Consider the following 12,662-nt stretch of genomic DNA (forward strand, 5'->3'; position numbering starts at 1 on the left):
CAGGAAACACCAGGGTAGAGAGACACTCCACCTGAGCAAAGGTGAGGGCACTCGGGGTGCTCAGCATACATCCAGAGAGAAGCAAGCCTTCTCATCCTCACAGAGATCCCCAGAAGAGAGGCAGGAGAAGAGACTGCAGGTACTAGCCAGATGGGGAAGGAGGGAGATGTGGAAAGGAAAAGCTGAGTTACACCCGATCCCCTGCAAACAGCAGCCCCTGCAGTGAGTTGGGAAGGACTGAGCAGTCTGCTTTCCTATTCATCCCTGAACTGAACTGCCTGCTGCCCACAGCTCTGACACAACTGAGGCTCTAGCCTTGAGGCGAAAACCCTCCGAAGGCCTGTGCCAGCAGGTGCAGCTAGCTGATGGCCTACGGAAGCAATGCAAAGGAGTTCTGCATCCCTTTGAGACCCCATCATAACAAAGAACTGTATGGCACACAATATTGACAACCTCCAGGGTTCAAAAATCATGAGATTGACTTAAAAATCACAAGAGCTTTAAAATGAGACATTTGGGGCTGTTTTGATTTGCTACCTGACGGTAGGCCTGATTCCACTCTCACTTACACCAGCATAGCCCCATGGGTTTCAGTGGACTTAGTCCTGCTCCACAGCAGTGGGAGGACACTCAGGCCCATTCTCCACGGGTGTGTCCCGAGAGTGGCTCCAGTTTCAGGATCCTTGCTCTGTCCAGAGGCTGCTTAGGCCAGTAGCATAGAATCTACCACCCCTCCACTTAGCCAGTCATGCAGTGAGAGGACGGAAGCTACACAAGGACACTGTTGGATACATGGAGGCCATTGCTGTGACTGCTAAGAATCCTCCTTTTTCTCTTCTTTTTCCTACAGGAAAACTGCATGATAAATGAAGCAAGACTGCCTACATCAAGATCCAGGACGAAGTCTTCATCCATAGCTCAATGGCATTAAAGGCTGGGGTTGCTCCTGACCAGCCTATCTGTTTATCCTTAGGAGAGCTTTCCCTTTTATACCAATGACCAATTCACTTTTTAGAACCACAGCTAATAAAAATCCTTGGCCGCTCAGACTAACTGACCAAAAGCACAATCAGATGTTACCCAGGGAGCGAGTCGTTACCACAGGCTCTGAGCAGCCCCAGCACTGATCTGCATTGTGACAATGGGAAAGAGAGGAGGACAAAGCAATTTGCCTCATTTTCATTCCCAGCGCAGAAAGCATGCTTCCATGAACAGTATATGACCTGTCCTTTCTGTTATTTCACCAGATACAACATATTGCTTCATGAACTATTAATTTAATAGCTCTGAATATTGCTCTCATTTTCATGCCAGTTGAGCCTACATTACCTATTGGATATAGATAATCTTCTACATTGATTAATTCCTGCTGCTGTCAGTGCTAGTTGTCATCGGAGATGTTTCTCTCCCCTTTCATGCTAAGGTTGCAGATGCAATAATTCAACCGTGTAACTGGGGTGCCATATCGTAAGCCAACCTTTCCTCTCCATGCTCATTTCTCAAGACTTGGGAAACATTAGCATTCAGCTAGGGTGCAAAGAGAGAAAATGCATGACTGCAAATTTAAATGGACAATACCTGTCCATGTCACATTCAAATAGAGCTACACCAGCATCACTGGGACAGGAGAACTTTTCTGCTACATTTTTTCAGTCATTTTAATGTTTTTCTCGTAATTTCTTGTGCAATTAAAAACTTTGTGTGAAAGTGGGAGCAAGCAAAAGGCTTTCTTCTTTGACTTTTCTCTCAAAAGCTGGGCAGGGTAAGGAGCTGTGGCAAATCATTTGGTTTGAAATGAGACAATTATTCCAGGGCCTAAATCCATTGTGGAGAAATTATATTTGGTGTCTGCAAAGAAAGGGCAGAAATTAATGTATAGTCCAGCAGAGTACTTATGTGAAATCTCTACAAAAATACTGGCCATTCAGAATCAGGGCAGTGATTCAAAACTACATATTTGGGTTAGCTTGAAAGGGGTTTTAAATCACTTATTCGGAATGTCAATGCCATATTATTGCAGAGATTTCACCTAATTGCTCAGCTGCTGCTCTTGGATCCAATACATTGTGTGTATTGGTCAAACAGCTTGTCTACATTGGAAATTTTTCCAATTATACTGGTATAACTCCCCATGTGGACACACTTATTTTGGAATAAGAATGATCTTTTTGGCTCCATTTAAACTGCTTCCAAAGGGACAAACTATACTGAAAAAAGGTCCTGTTATAATGCTGGAATAAGAGTATCCCCACTGGGAGTGATACCAGTATAAGCGCTTTAAATTCACACCCTACTTTATACTGGTATAACCTTCCCCTGGAGATAAACCCACTGACACTCCTCTGACACAACCTCTGCTGACTCTGACTCACTCTTAATTGCCACTCTTCTGTCCACTGTTAAGGATTCTGTGCAGGAGACTGTTTGGACTGGAATTTGACAGGTACGTGCAATACCCCAGTTTTCATTTCTTGGTCTCTCTGTACAAATAACTGTTGGTTTTGGTCTCCACCTTGTATGTTTAATGGAGGACGAGGTGGTGGTAAGCATTTCACAATGTTCATCAGCATCTCACTGCTAGTTCTCTCTGGTTAGCTGTTAGTCTGGTGTGTTTCTCTATGGAGTTGAACATGGATGTTATGCTTCTGGAGGTCCTTAGGAGTAAATATACCTCTGTGGATGGTAGGTTTGCCATACTCTTTTACTGCAAATATAGAGAATAATCTTCAACATCACTGCTGTGAAAATATTGAAACAGGTCCACCCTACAAATCTTGATTATTGGCTTTGCTTCAGACTCCGAAATATTTCTGTTCTGTTTTTTCAGCATTATTTATTATTATATTCAAGCTCTAAGTACATTGAGCACAACATACTTTGTGAATTTCACAAAGAAATTGTATATCCTGACTCATAACCTATGAATGAGTATAATCAATAAATCAGTATAATCACCAGCAATTGGATATTTGAAGGTCACTGCCAAAATCAGGGTGGAGAAGGAGTACAAAAGGTATATAGGAATTGCCAGACTGGATCAGACCCAAAGTCGATATAGTCCAATATCCTGTCTCTGACATTGGTCAGCACTATATGCTTCAAAGGAAGGTGTCAGAACCTCGCAGTAGGAAGACAATCTACTCTGAATATTATGTGTCATACAGATCTCTAATAGCTAGAGACTGATTTAAGCTCGGAAGCACTAGGCTTAATATCGCTTCCAAAATCATCATCATAAATTTTGACATTTGGATATTCTTGCTATCCATAAAAATATCCAGTCCCTCTTTAAATCTTGCTAAATTCCTGGCCTCGATAACTTCATTTGACAAGGAGTTCCACAGCCTAATTACACATTGTGTGAAAAAGTATTGCCATTTATCAACTTTGAATTCTCCACTTTTCAATTTCTTTGAACATCTTTTTATTCCTATGTTTTGAGACAAGGAGAACAGAAGTTCCTGATCTACCTCTCTACTCATTATTTTTATCATGTCCCTTCTTATTCATTTTATTTGCAAAAGAAGCAAAGAGACACAAGAATATTGATTTCTAAAAAGATGACCCTGAAATTCAAACACAACTGGAAACATGGGACGCTTTAACTTCCTACAAACAACTGGTACTTCCATAAATCATATAATTCCACCTTCCTTTGTTTAATTTATGAATTATGGTTAATACAAGAACATTAACACTCTGCATTGTTTCTGTTCTCCTGTGGGCCAGATCCTCAGCTGGTGTACATCGGCAACGGTGGCAATGAAGCAATGTCAATTTACACCAGCTGAGGATCTGGCTTCATGGAGTAAAACATCAGGTGACATATCCATGTCTAGCTCGAGAGTCCATCTCAAAGTCCCAATTGCATAGCACACCTGGTTTTGTTTTTGGAGTGTTGTCAATGATTTTCCTTATTGGACAGGCAAATATCCACAGTTCCCCGGATTTATCTCAAAGATCAAGAGTGTGCAGGCACGTTCACAGGATAGGATGTGAATCTTTGCATTAACCAGGAACAGTAGCAGTAGAGTAGGATCAGCATAAGCAGAATGTATAGCGGTAACTTGCCAGGCTACCCCTTGGAAAACACCCAGATACAGCCACTATGGGCTGATGCCAGCTGCTTTTCTTTTGCAGCATAATACTTAGATCCTGATCCTCAACCTGTGTAAATCATTATTGCTCAACTGAAGTCAATGGCATTACGGCAGTCGACACCAGCTGAGGATCTGGGCCTTAGCGCACAGTCTCTATTAACCCTTGCACAAAGCTTTTAAAGGAGGTGAATCCTGTCTACATTCAAGGGCAAAGGCTACTAAAGTTAAAGAAGTGAGCAAGCAGATTGAGCTGAGCTATGCCAATTGGAACATAAGAACACTGACCGGAAGAAGCTTGGAGCTGTGTGAGGCCTCAAAGGGGAGAAGAGAAAATGCAGCATGTGTACAAAAGACAAAATAGAAAGGTTGCCAAGCTAAGACGATGGTGGAGGTAGGATGACCAGACAGCAAGTGTGAAAAATTGGGACGGGGTGGGGGGTAATAGGCGCCTATATAAGAAAAGCCCCCAAAATCTGGACTGTCCCTATAAAATCGGGACATCTGGTCACCCTAGGTGGAGGGCTACAAAATCCTGAAATGGTATGAGAGTTATTCTGTATGAAACCACGAAGAGGCACGTGATAGAGATTATCAGAACATCGGACGACAGAGGGATGAGTGTTGGGAAGAGGGAACTATCCATGTAGTAAGTGGGTATGCACTACAGTTAGGAGAAGATGAAAAGGTAAACGAGTTTTTCAGTGGGTTATTGTGTTTCACTGGAAACATACTACCCAATGAGAAGATAATTCTCAGAGCAAATCCACGTGCAGATGTTAGCACTGAGAAGGCTGTGTATGAAGTATTCCATGGAGGGCACGGCACTGGAACCAGAAACTCTGAGCGGGCAATGGTCCCACAGACTTGTCTAGCCCGGGACATGGTGATTGCAAACACAAACTTTCAGAAGAGGGAAAGTCACCTCATAGCCAGTGGAAGACAAAAGTCCCAAATTGATTTATTTTTAACAAGAAGTGATCAATCACCAATAATCAATTGTACAGTAATACCTGGCAAGTGCATTGTGAACCAGCACAGACTTTTTCTTATGGACTTCAGAGTGCAGAGACCTTGGAAGGAGTGAAGCCCTGGACACTGCAAAAGCCTAAGTGATGGAAACTTAAAGGAATAAAACTTATGAGAATAAAAAGAAATCTTTAAACAGGACATAATGCGTAAACTTCTTGACTACACACAGGGATGTATGGAGGATAATGCATGCAAACTAAAATTAATGCTGCTGGATAAGGTACATGAAGTCTGAGGAATGATGAAACCAGTGTTGAAAAAGATAAGAATGGAAACTTGAGGGTGGAATCCTCAAATTCAAGACTCTGTTGAGAAGGAAAAGATAATCTTAAAAAAATGGCAGGCCAGTGGCTTGAGCAGGGATAAGAGTGTGTATATGGAGGCAAAAAAGGAGCCAAGTGTTACAATGAAGAGCAACTCATTATACATTTTAATCTTCAAATCAGTGCAAAGCACTACCTAGGAATTTTTCCATCCATTTTACACGCTGACAAAAATTTCAGGTTGCCACAAATATCAGGGCATCCTGAGGTACAAGTTAGTGCCACAGAGCATTCAGAAAGACATAAGTATAAAAGTTTTGCAGTAACAAACATCAGCTTTCAGTAGCTCACTGCTAACTTGTAACACAACTAAGTTACCATATGTTCTAGTAGTTCACTAGACTTCTTTCTTCAGATCTTGTATCAAAGCTGATAATCTTTTGCTGGTTGCAGCCTAAATTTGCTATGTCCCAGGTTGCCCGTTAGTTTGCCATTTGATAGGGCATAAATAACCAGTAATGTCAGAGCTACCAGTAGGGAAAACACCATCAATTCTATTATAGTAATTCATTTGGCCCGTTTATGATCTGCTCCAAAGCCCATTAAAACCAACTGGAGTCTTTCCACAAACTTTGAGTTTGGATAAGGACCTTAGTGAACTCAATACAACAGCCAAGGACCCCAGAATGATGGGTAATACTTATGAACTCTGCATACAAAGCAGAAATTTATGCTGAACCCTTCTATCAGATTAAACACCAGTCACAACAAACAGATAAAAAACAGTGCTCAAAGAAGGGAATCAAAAATCCATCAAAACCAAACAGATTCAGCCTTTGACAACATACAAAAAGAGACCAATAAAAACCACGTCACAAGTCATCATGTAATAATACAACATGCCTTCTTCCCGTGAAAAGAACCCAGCCTTACCTCACACTCTAGTGGCAAAGGGTGGCTGGCATTAAGCCCTCGGAGAGCATCCGCTTCCTTACAGACCATGCAACGAAGTGAGTTTAGTGCTTGTGAAAACTTTAGCTGCGTTGACAGACATGGAACCTGAGCACTCACTCACAGCACGGGAACAAGGCAGGCAGCGCAAGCTTCTTCCAGTTCTTACTGATATGCCTCCTCGCTGACCTCTGTGAGGGGCCTTCAGTCTCCATGCCCCGGAGACAACTCTCCGAAGTGTCGATCAGTGTGAGCTCAAGGTTTGTGGGGGATTGGGCTTTGTTTGCTCGTTTCAATACTTCTGAGCCACCCTTCAGTCCTTGTTTCTTCACTTCCTGGCTGCTCGGAGCATGTCACAGATTTAATTCTGAGTTAATACATAACATTCCACCATGCTCTTTTCCTCTATAGCTCTGTAACCCATGTGCCTGATAGGGAGATATCTCTTCAAGAGACCCGCTGGGGGGAGGTAGGAGTGAGTTGCGTCTGGGTCATTGTTGCTAGGTAGATTAAGCACTCCACATCCAGAAGCTTCTGGAATTGGGTGTGGTAGCTTTGGGTATGCTCCAGTACAGGGGTGGCCCACATCTGGGTGGGGCAATTATATGCAGGGCCATGAATGTAGGGTTGGGGCAGAGGGTTGGGGTGCGGTAGGGAGTGCAAGGTGTGGGAGGGGGTGCGGTGTGCAGGAAGGGGCACAGGACAAGGGGGTGGGGCACAGGAGAGGTACAGGGTTTACAAGGGGAATCAGGGCAGGGGGGTGGGATGCAGGAGGGGGTGTGGAATGCAGGAGGGGGCTCAGGGCAGTGGTTGGGGGCTCATGGCAGGGGGTTGGGGTGCAGGAGGAATGTGGGTGTGGCAGGGGGCTCAGGGCAGGGGGTGGGGATGCAGGAGGGGTTTGGGGTGTGGGCTCTGGCCCAGCGCTGCTTACCTTGAGCAGCTCCGGGGTGGCAGCGGGGCTAAGGCAGGCTCCCTTCCTGCCCTGGCCCCACGCTGCATTGCTCCTGGAAGCAGCCAGCACCATGTCCCTGCGGTTCCCCGTTTCCAGCCAAAGGGAGCTGCGGGGCGTGGTGCCTGCAGGCAAGAGCAGAGCGCGGAGCCCTCTGCTCCCCCCCACTCCCCCGGGGCCCCAGGGACGTGGTGCCGGCCACTTCCAGGAGCGGTGTGGGGAGGGTAGGCAGGGAGCTCCCTTAGCCCCGTGGTGTCATGGGGGTGGCAATCCCGCGGGCTAAATCCAAAGCCCTCATGGGCTGGATCTGGCCTGCGGGCTGTAGTTTGCCCACCCCTGCTCCAGTAGGTTCCCTGTTGCTGGGATCAGACTCCAGTCAGGGCAGCTACTTTGCAGAAGGCCATGTGCCCTGTGAGAGTTGGGAGAAGTTGAGCCCAGGAGCAGGAAGCAGGCTGTTGTCCCGAACTCTGAAGCATTTTGCAGCATGTTAGTGATATTGTTAAACCTCTGACAGGGAAGCCTGGGCAATGCTAATTATAGCCAGGGGAAATTGGGAGGGAAAAATAACTATTTTAATTGTAAAAAGAAAAGGAGTACTTGTGGCACCTTAGAGACTAACAAATTACTCTGAAACCTGTCATTATTTTAATTGTATGCTTTGAATGTTGTTTTGATTTTAGCCAACTTGTTCCAGTTAAATTGTCTCAACTAGTCTGAGTCACCAACCTTTTTTATAATGTATTAATGGGGAAAGAGTCATTTCTACTTTGCTATTTTCAGTTTTGTATTTTCTTGTAACAGGGTTTTCTTTAAATCTATACACGTAACTGATGGTGGGTTAATCCATCAGCTGACTGGCTAGCAGTGATTTCAGCAGGGGAAGAGTCTGCCTGGATCCAGCTGAAGAACCCTACGAGCAAGGGGAGGGAAGATATTGTTTTAGACTCAGCGGACTGTCTAGATTTGGTGGTCAAAGACTCTAACTCAGACTTAGGTGAACTAAACCTACACTTCTGGGAACTTTCCCTTTCTTCTCACTGTGTTTCTGTGGGGACTGAACTGTTCAGATTTTAATTTGTTTTATTTATGTTTATGTATAACTGTGAAGATAATGACAGGTTTCAGAGTAGCGGCAGTGTTAGTCTGTATTCCCAAAAAGAAAAGGAGTACTTGTGCACCTTAAAAAGAAAAGGAGTACTTGTGGCACCTTAGAGACTAACAAATTTATTAGAGCATAAGCTTTCGTGAGCTACAGCTCACTTCATCGGATGCATTTGGTGGAAAAAACAGAGGAGAGATTTATATACACACACACAGAGAACATGAAACAATGGGTTTATCATACACACTGTAAGGAGAGTGATCACTTAAGATAAGCCATCACCAACAGCAGGGGGGGGAAAGGAGGAAAAAGGAGGAAAGGAGGGAAAAAGAACGCCACTAGCCATCACCTTGAATAGAGACTGGGAATGGATGAGTCATTACACAAAGTAAAACTATTTCCCCATGGTATTTCTCCCTCCCACCCCACCCCCCACTGTTCCTCTGATATTCTTGTTAACTGCTGGAATTAGCCTACCTGCTTGTCACCATGAAAGGTTTTCCTCCTTTCCCCCCCCTGCTGTTGGTGATGGCTTATCTTAAGTGATCACTCTCCTTACAGTGTGTATGATAAACCCATTGTTTCATGTTCTCTGTGTGTGTGTATATAAATCTCTCCTCTGTTTTTTCCACCAAATGCATCCGATGAAGTGAGCTGTAGCTCACGAAAGCTTATGCTCTAATAAATTTGTTAGTCTCTAAGGTGCCACAAGTACTCCTTTTCTTTTTGCGAATACAGACTAACACGGCTGCTACTCTGAAACTTGTGCACCTTAGAGACTAACAAATTTATTTGAGCATAAGCTTTCGTGAGCTATAGCTCACTTCATCAGATGCATTCAGTGGAAAACCGATGAAGTGAGCTGTAGCTCACGAAAGCTTATGCTCAAATAAATTTGTTAGTCTCTAAGGTGTCACAAGTACTCCTTTTCTTTTTGTGAAAGTAATGTCTGTGGATTATAAAATAGTCATGCCATGCTGTAAAAATTAGATTATTTGTTTCTTTATCATACGATTTTATAAAGTTATTTAATTAAATTCAGTTCTTTAGTTCCTTTTGGGACTTGAATGTGGAGAGGTTGACCCTGTGCGATCCTTGCTGAACTCTGGGTCTCCAACTACTTTCTATGAGAGTTGGGTTTTTTTAAGACACTGGTGATGGGAAATGAAGTGAACTGTAGCCCACATAAAGGTTACAGCTCCTCACCATTGCTCAATGGTAGAAGATGCCACCGTTGGGGTGTTTTTTGTGAAAACAGTTGATTTACAAAGAGGAAAGATGATCTTGTGATTAAGGATCCAGACTGGGTATCAGGCTAAGTCCAGTTCCAAGCTCTGCTACAGCCTTCTGGTGTGACCTCTTGTCAGTCTTGTGATCTCACGGGTTACGTCTACACAGCAAACAACTGCCCCCACACGGTGTCAAGGTTCAGAGCCAAGGTCAACTGACTTGGGTTCAATGTAGATGTTCCTGCCTGGGCTGGAGCCCAGGCTCTGAGACTCTCCCCACTTGCCGGTCTCAGAGCCCAGGCTCCAGCCCAAAGGGGAACAGGTATCCTGCTGTTTTTAGCTCCAGAGAGTGAGCTCAAGTCAGTTGACTGGGGCTCTGAGACCTGCTGCTGTGGGTTTTTTTTTCCTGTGTAGATGTACCCTCAGCTCCTCATCTGTGACATGGGAATAACACCCCTTCCTTTCTCCCACCTTTTGTCCTATCTGTTTAGACGGTAAGCTCTTTGGGGCAGAGACTGTCTCTCACTATGCATCTGTACAGTGCAGTGGAGCCCTGATCTCGGCTGGAGGCTGCAGGCATTACTGTAATACAAACACTAATAACTTTTGGAGGTGCTGTCTGGTGGTCTCCTCCCTGTCTCCAGATCTGTCGTGTTTAATACATTTGCTGACAGATGGTAGTGCCTGCTCAGGAGAGAACAAGGTTTTGAATATCCAAGGTATGGCAAACCAGGACTGAAGGGCATTGACAGCTATATTGAGAGCCCTGCACAAGAACTGCCTGCATTACTGCATGGCTTTAGCCAGTGCAGTTATCACCTGCATTTCACAAGCACCAGACTCACAGAACACTAAGCAGCCTCAATCTGTTTCTCTTTTGGATAAGGCCGCATAACAGGCATAATACAATCAACAACAATTTCTAGCTTTCAGATCTAATCCCAGGATTTGTTACAATCTGATTACATGCAGTAACTCTTGAATCAAAAATGTGAAGTTGTGCAGTGAGACAAAGTAAGACAGAGAGGAACTATGGCAATGGGACTTTAAAAAAGGCAAAACATGTGGAAGACACAGAGTGGCTGAGGGACACTCAAGAGACAAACAGTGGCTTTTAATTACAAAATTAATTGCTCTGCAGGGCACCCTCACAAGTGATAATAGCATCACCAAGTTTTTTTCTTTTTTAAAGAGGAACCAGTAATTCATAGAGGGACTATCAATGATCATCTGGTCTGATCTCCTGCACAGGCCAGGCCACAGAACTGCACCCACCCACTCCTATAAGAGACCCCTAAAGATGTAAACACTATGCTGAATGTCATACATACTCATTGAACAATGTATGCATCATATCCAGTTTACCTGATGACATGCTCAGGGTCAGCAAAAACCCTAAATCCCCAGGTGTCCTATACAGATACTCTAGGGGCACGATTCAGATTTAAAATTCATTTCCCTGTGGTACAAAAACAGGCCCAGATTCTGCAAATGCACGTGAATAACTTTGCATCTGAGAAGCCTCATTGATTCCAAAGTTCACCTCCATATACTGCAGGAATAGGGCTAGGACTGCCGAAACAGCTGGTTTGATTACCCAGGATATTGACACTTGTGAACAACAATTGAAACAGGCAAATCACAGATTACAGGTACTGTGAAACTTGAGCAAACTAACAGAGAACAATTTACAGGGGAAAAAACAGCACAGATCTCTCAGATCATGGAAGAACAAGCTAAATATGGCAAGAAAACAAACAATTCTCATTTTTACAATCAAAGAGCAGTGAACTATTGGTTTTGTGCTGTAACTCTCCCACCGTGTTCATCATGCAGCATAATACGATCAGATTTCGGTTTAGGCCATTATAATGTTATTTCAGTTTTATTTATGGTTCATGAGCAAGAATTTAACAAATATCACTCTAGCAAACTATGTCCATAATGTACTAAGTGTGCAGTATCTATCTAACACATGGAAAATGTTAGAACTATGCTGAGGACAACAGAGTTTCCTTTCGTAAAAGAGAGGCAACCCCATCACTAAGGCTGTATTTTTCCTCTGCCCTAGAGGGGAACATTAGATTTTCATAAACACACAGTGCAATAGGCAGTATAAGGTGCTAGAAATTATATTGTACCTGTGGTGAATCCTGAACTTGTGACAGGCTGAGGTCAGGGATCTCTCCCTTTCTGCCATGGGAGGGACCATTTCACAATAGGGAGCTAGGATTCCAGGTTTTCTGATGGCCAGCTTACCCATAGCATGTTCTTGGCATCACTTCCATCACCTTGGAATGTGTCTCAAGTCTCTGATGCCTACTTGCCCCAAATCCATTCACTACTCTCCACCTGTCATGTCCCCTTCCCCAATTCACTCATTACTCCCCACCCCTACTTTATCTCCGTAGTCTCCTTCAGTCTGTGCACGTGCACACTTCACTTAGACTATCTCCACAGTCTCTCCACCCCATCCCCACTCTCTCCTTGCACTTCTCCTCCTCCAATCTGCTAACTTCTTCCATCCCCCACACCAGCCCAATCCACCTGCCGAACGATGCCTGGGGCAGGGGTCTCAGTAGGATCCCCAGCTGGGAAGCGGTTCAGCAGAAGTCTGTTGTTCGCTCCTCTACGGGGAACAGAAAGGTGCAGCTGTTTCTCCCCTGGACCTTCTAGAAGGGTCATGCATTCTTATCTTTCCCTTCTAGAGCTCTTTCCCCACTGCCAGGGCAGGGAAGAAGGCTGTTCAAACTCAGGATCCTGACAGGTTTCAGAGTAGCAGCCATGTTAGTCTGTATCTGCAAAAAGAAAAGGAGTATTTGTGGCACCTTAGAGACTAACAAATTTATTTGAGCATAAGCTTTTGTGAACTTATGCATCCAATGAAGTGAGCTGTAGCTCACGAAAGCTTATGCTCAAATAAATTTGTTAGTCTCTAAGGTGCCACAAGTCCTCCTTTTTTCAGCATCCTGAGTGACTGGGTGGGGGTATTACAGCTGAAGAGTCAATGCTCCCTTTCCCTCCTATGCTGGGCAGCAC

General features: G+C 44.2%; 1 protein-coding gene across 6 annotated transcripts in view; it reads right to left on the bottom strand.

Annotated features, from left to right (window-relative positions):
- Positions 1–12,662, bottom strand: part of NRG1 (neuregulin 1) — a 761,379-nt gene that overhangs the window by 418,916 nt on the left and 329,801 nt on the right. The window lies entirely within an intron of this gene.

The sequence above is a fragment of the Dermochelys coriacea genome, chromosome 5 (genome assembly GCF_009764565.3).
Source record: "Dermochelys coriacea isolate rDerCor1 chromosome 5, rDerCor1.pri.v4, whole genome shotgun sequence".
NCBI classification, from domain to species: domain Eukaryota; kingdom Metazoa; phylum Chordata; order Testudines; family Dermochelyidae; genus Dermochelys; species Dermochelys coriacea.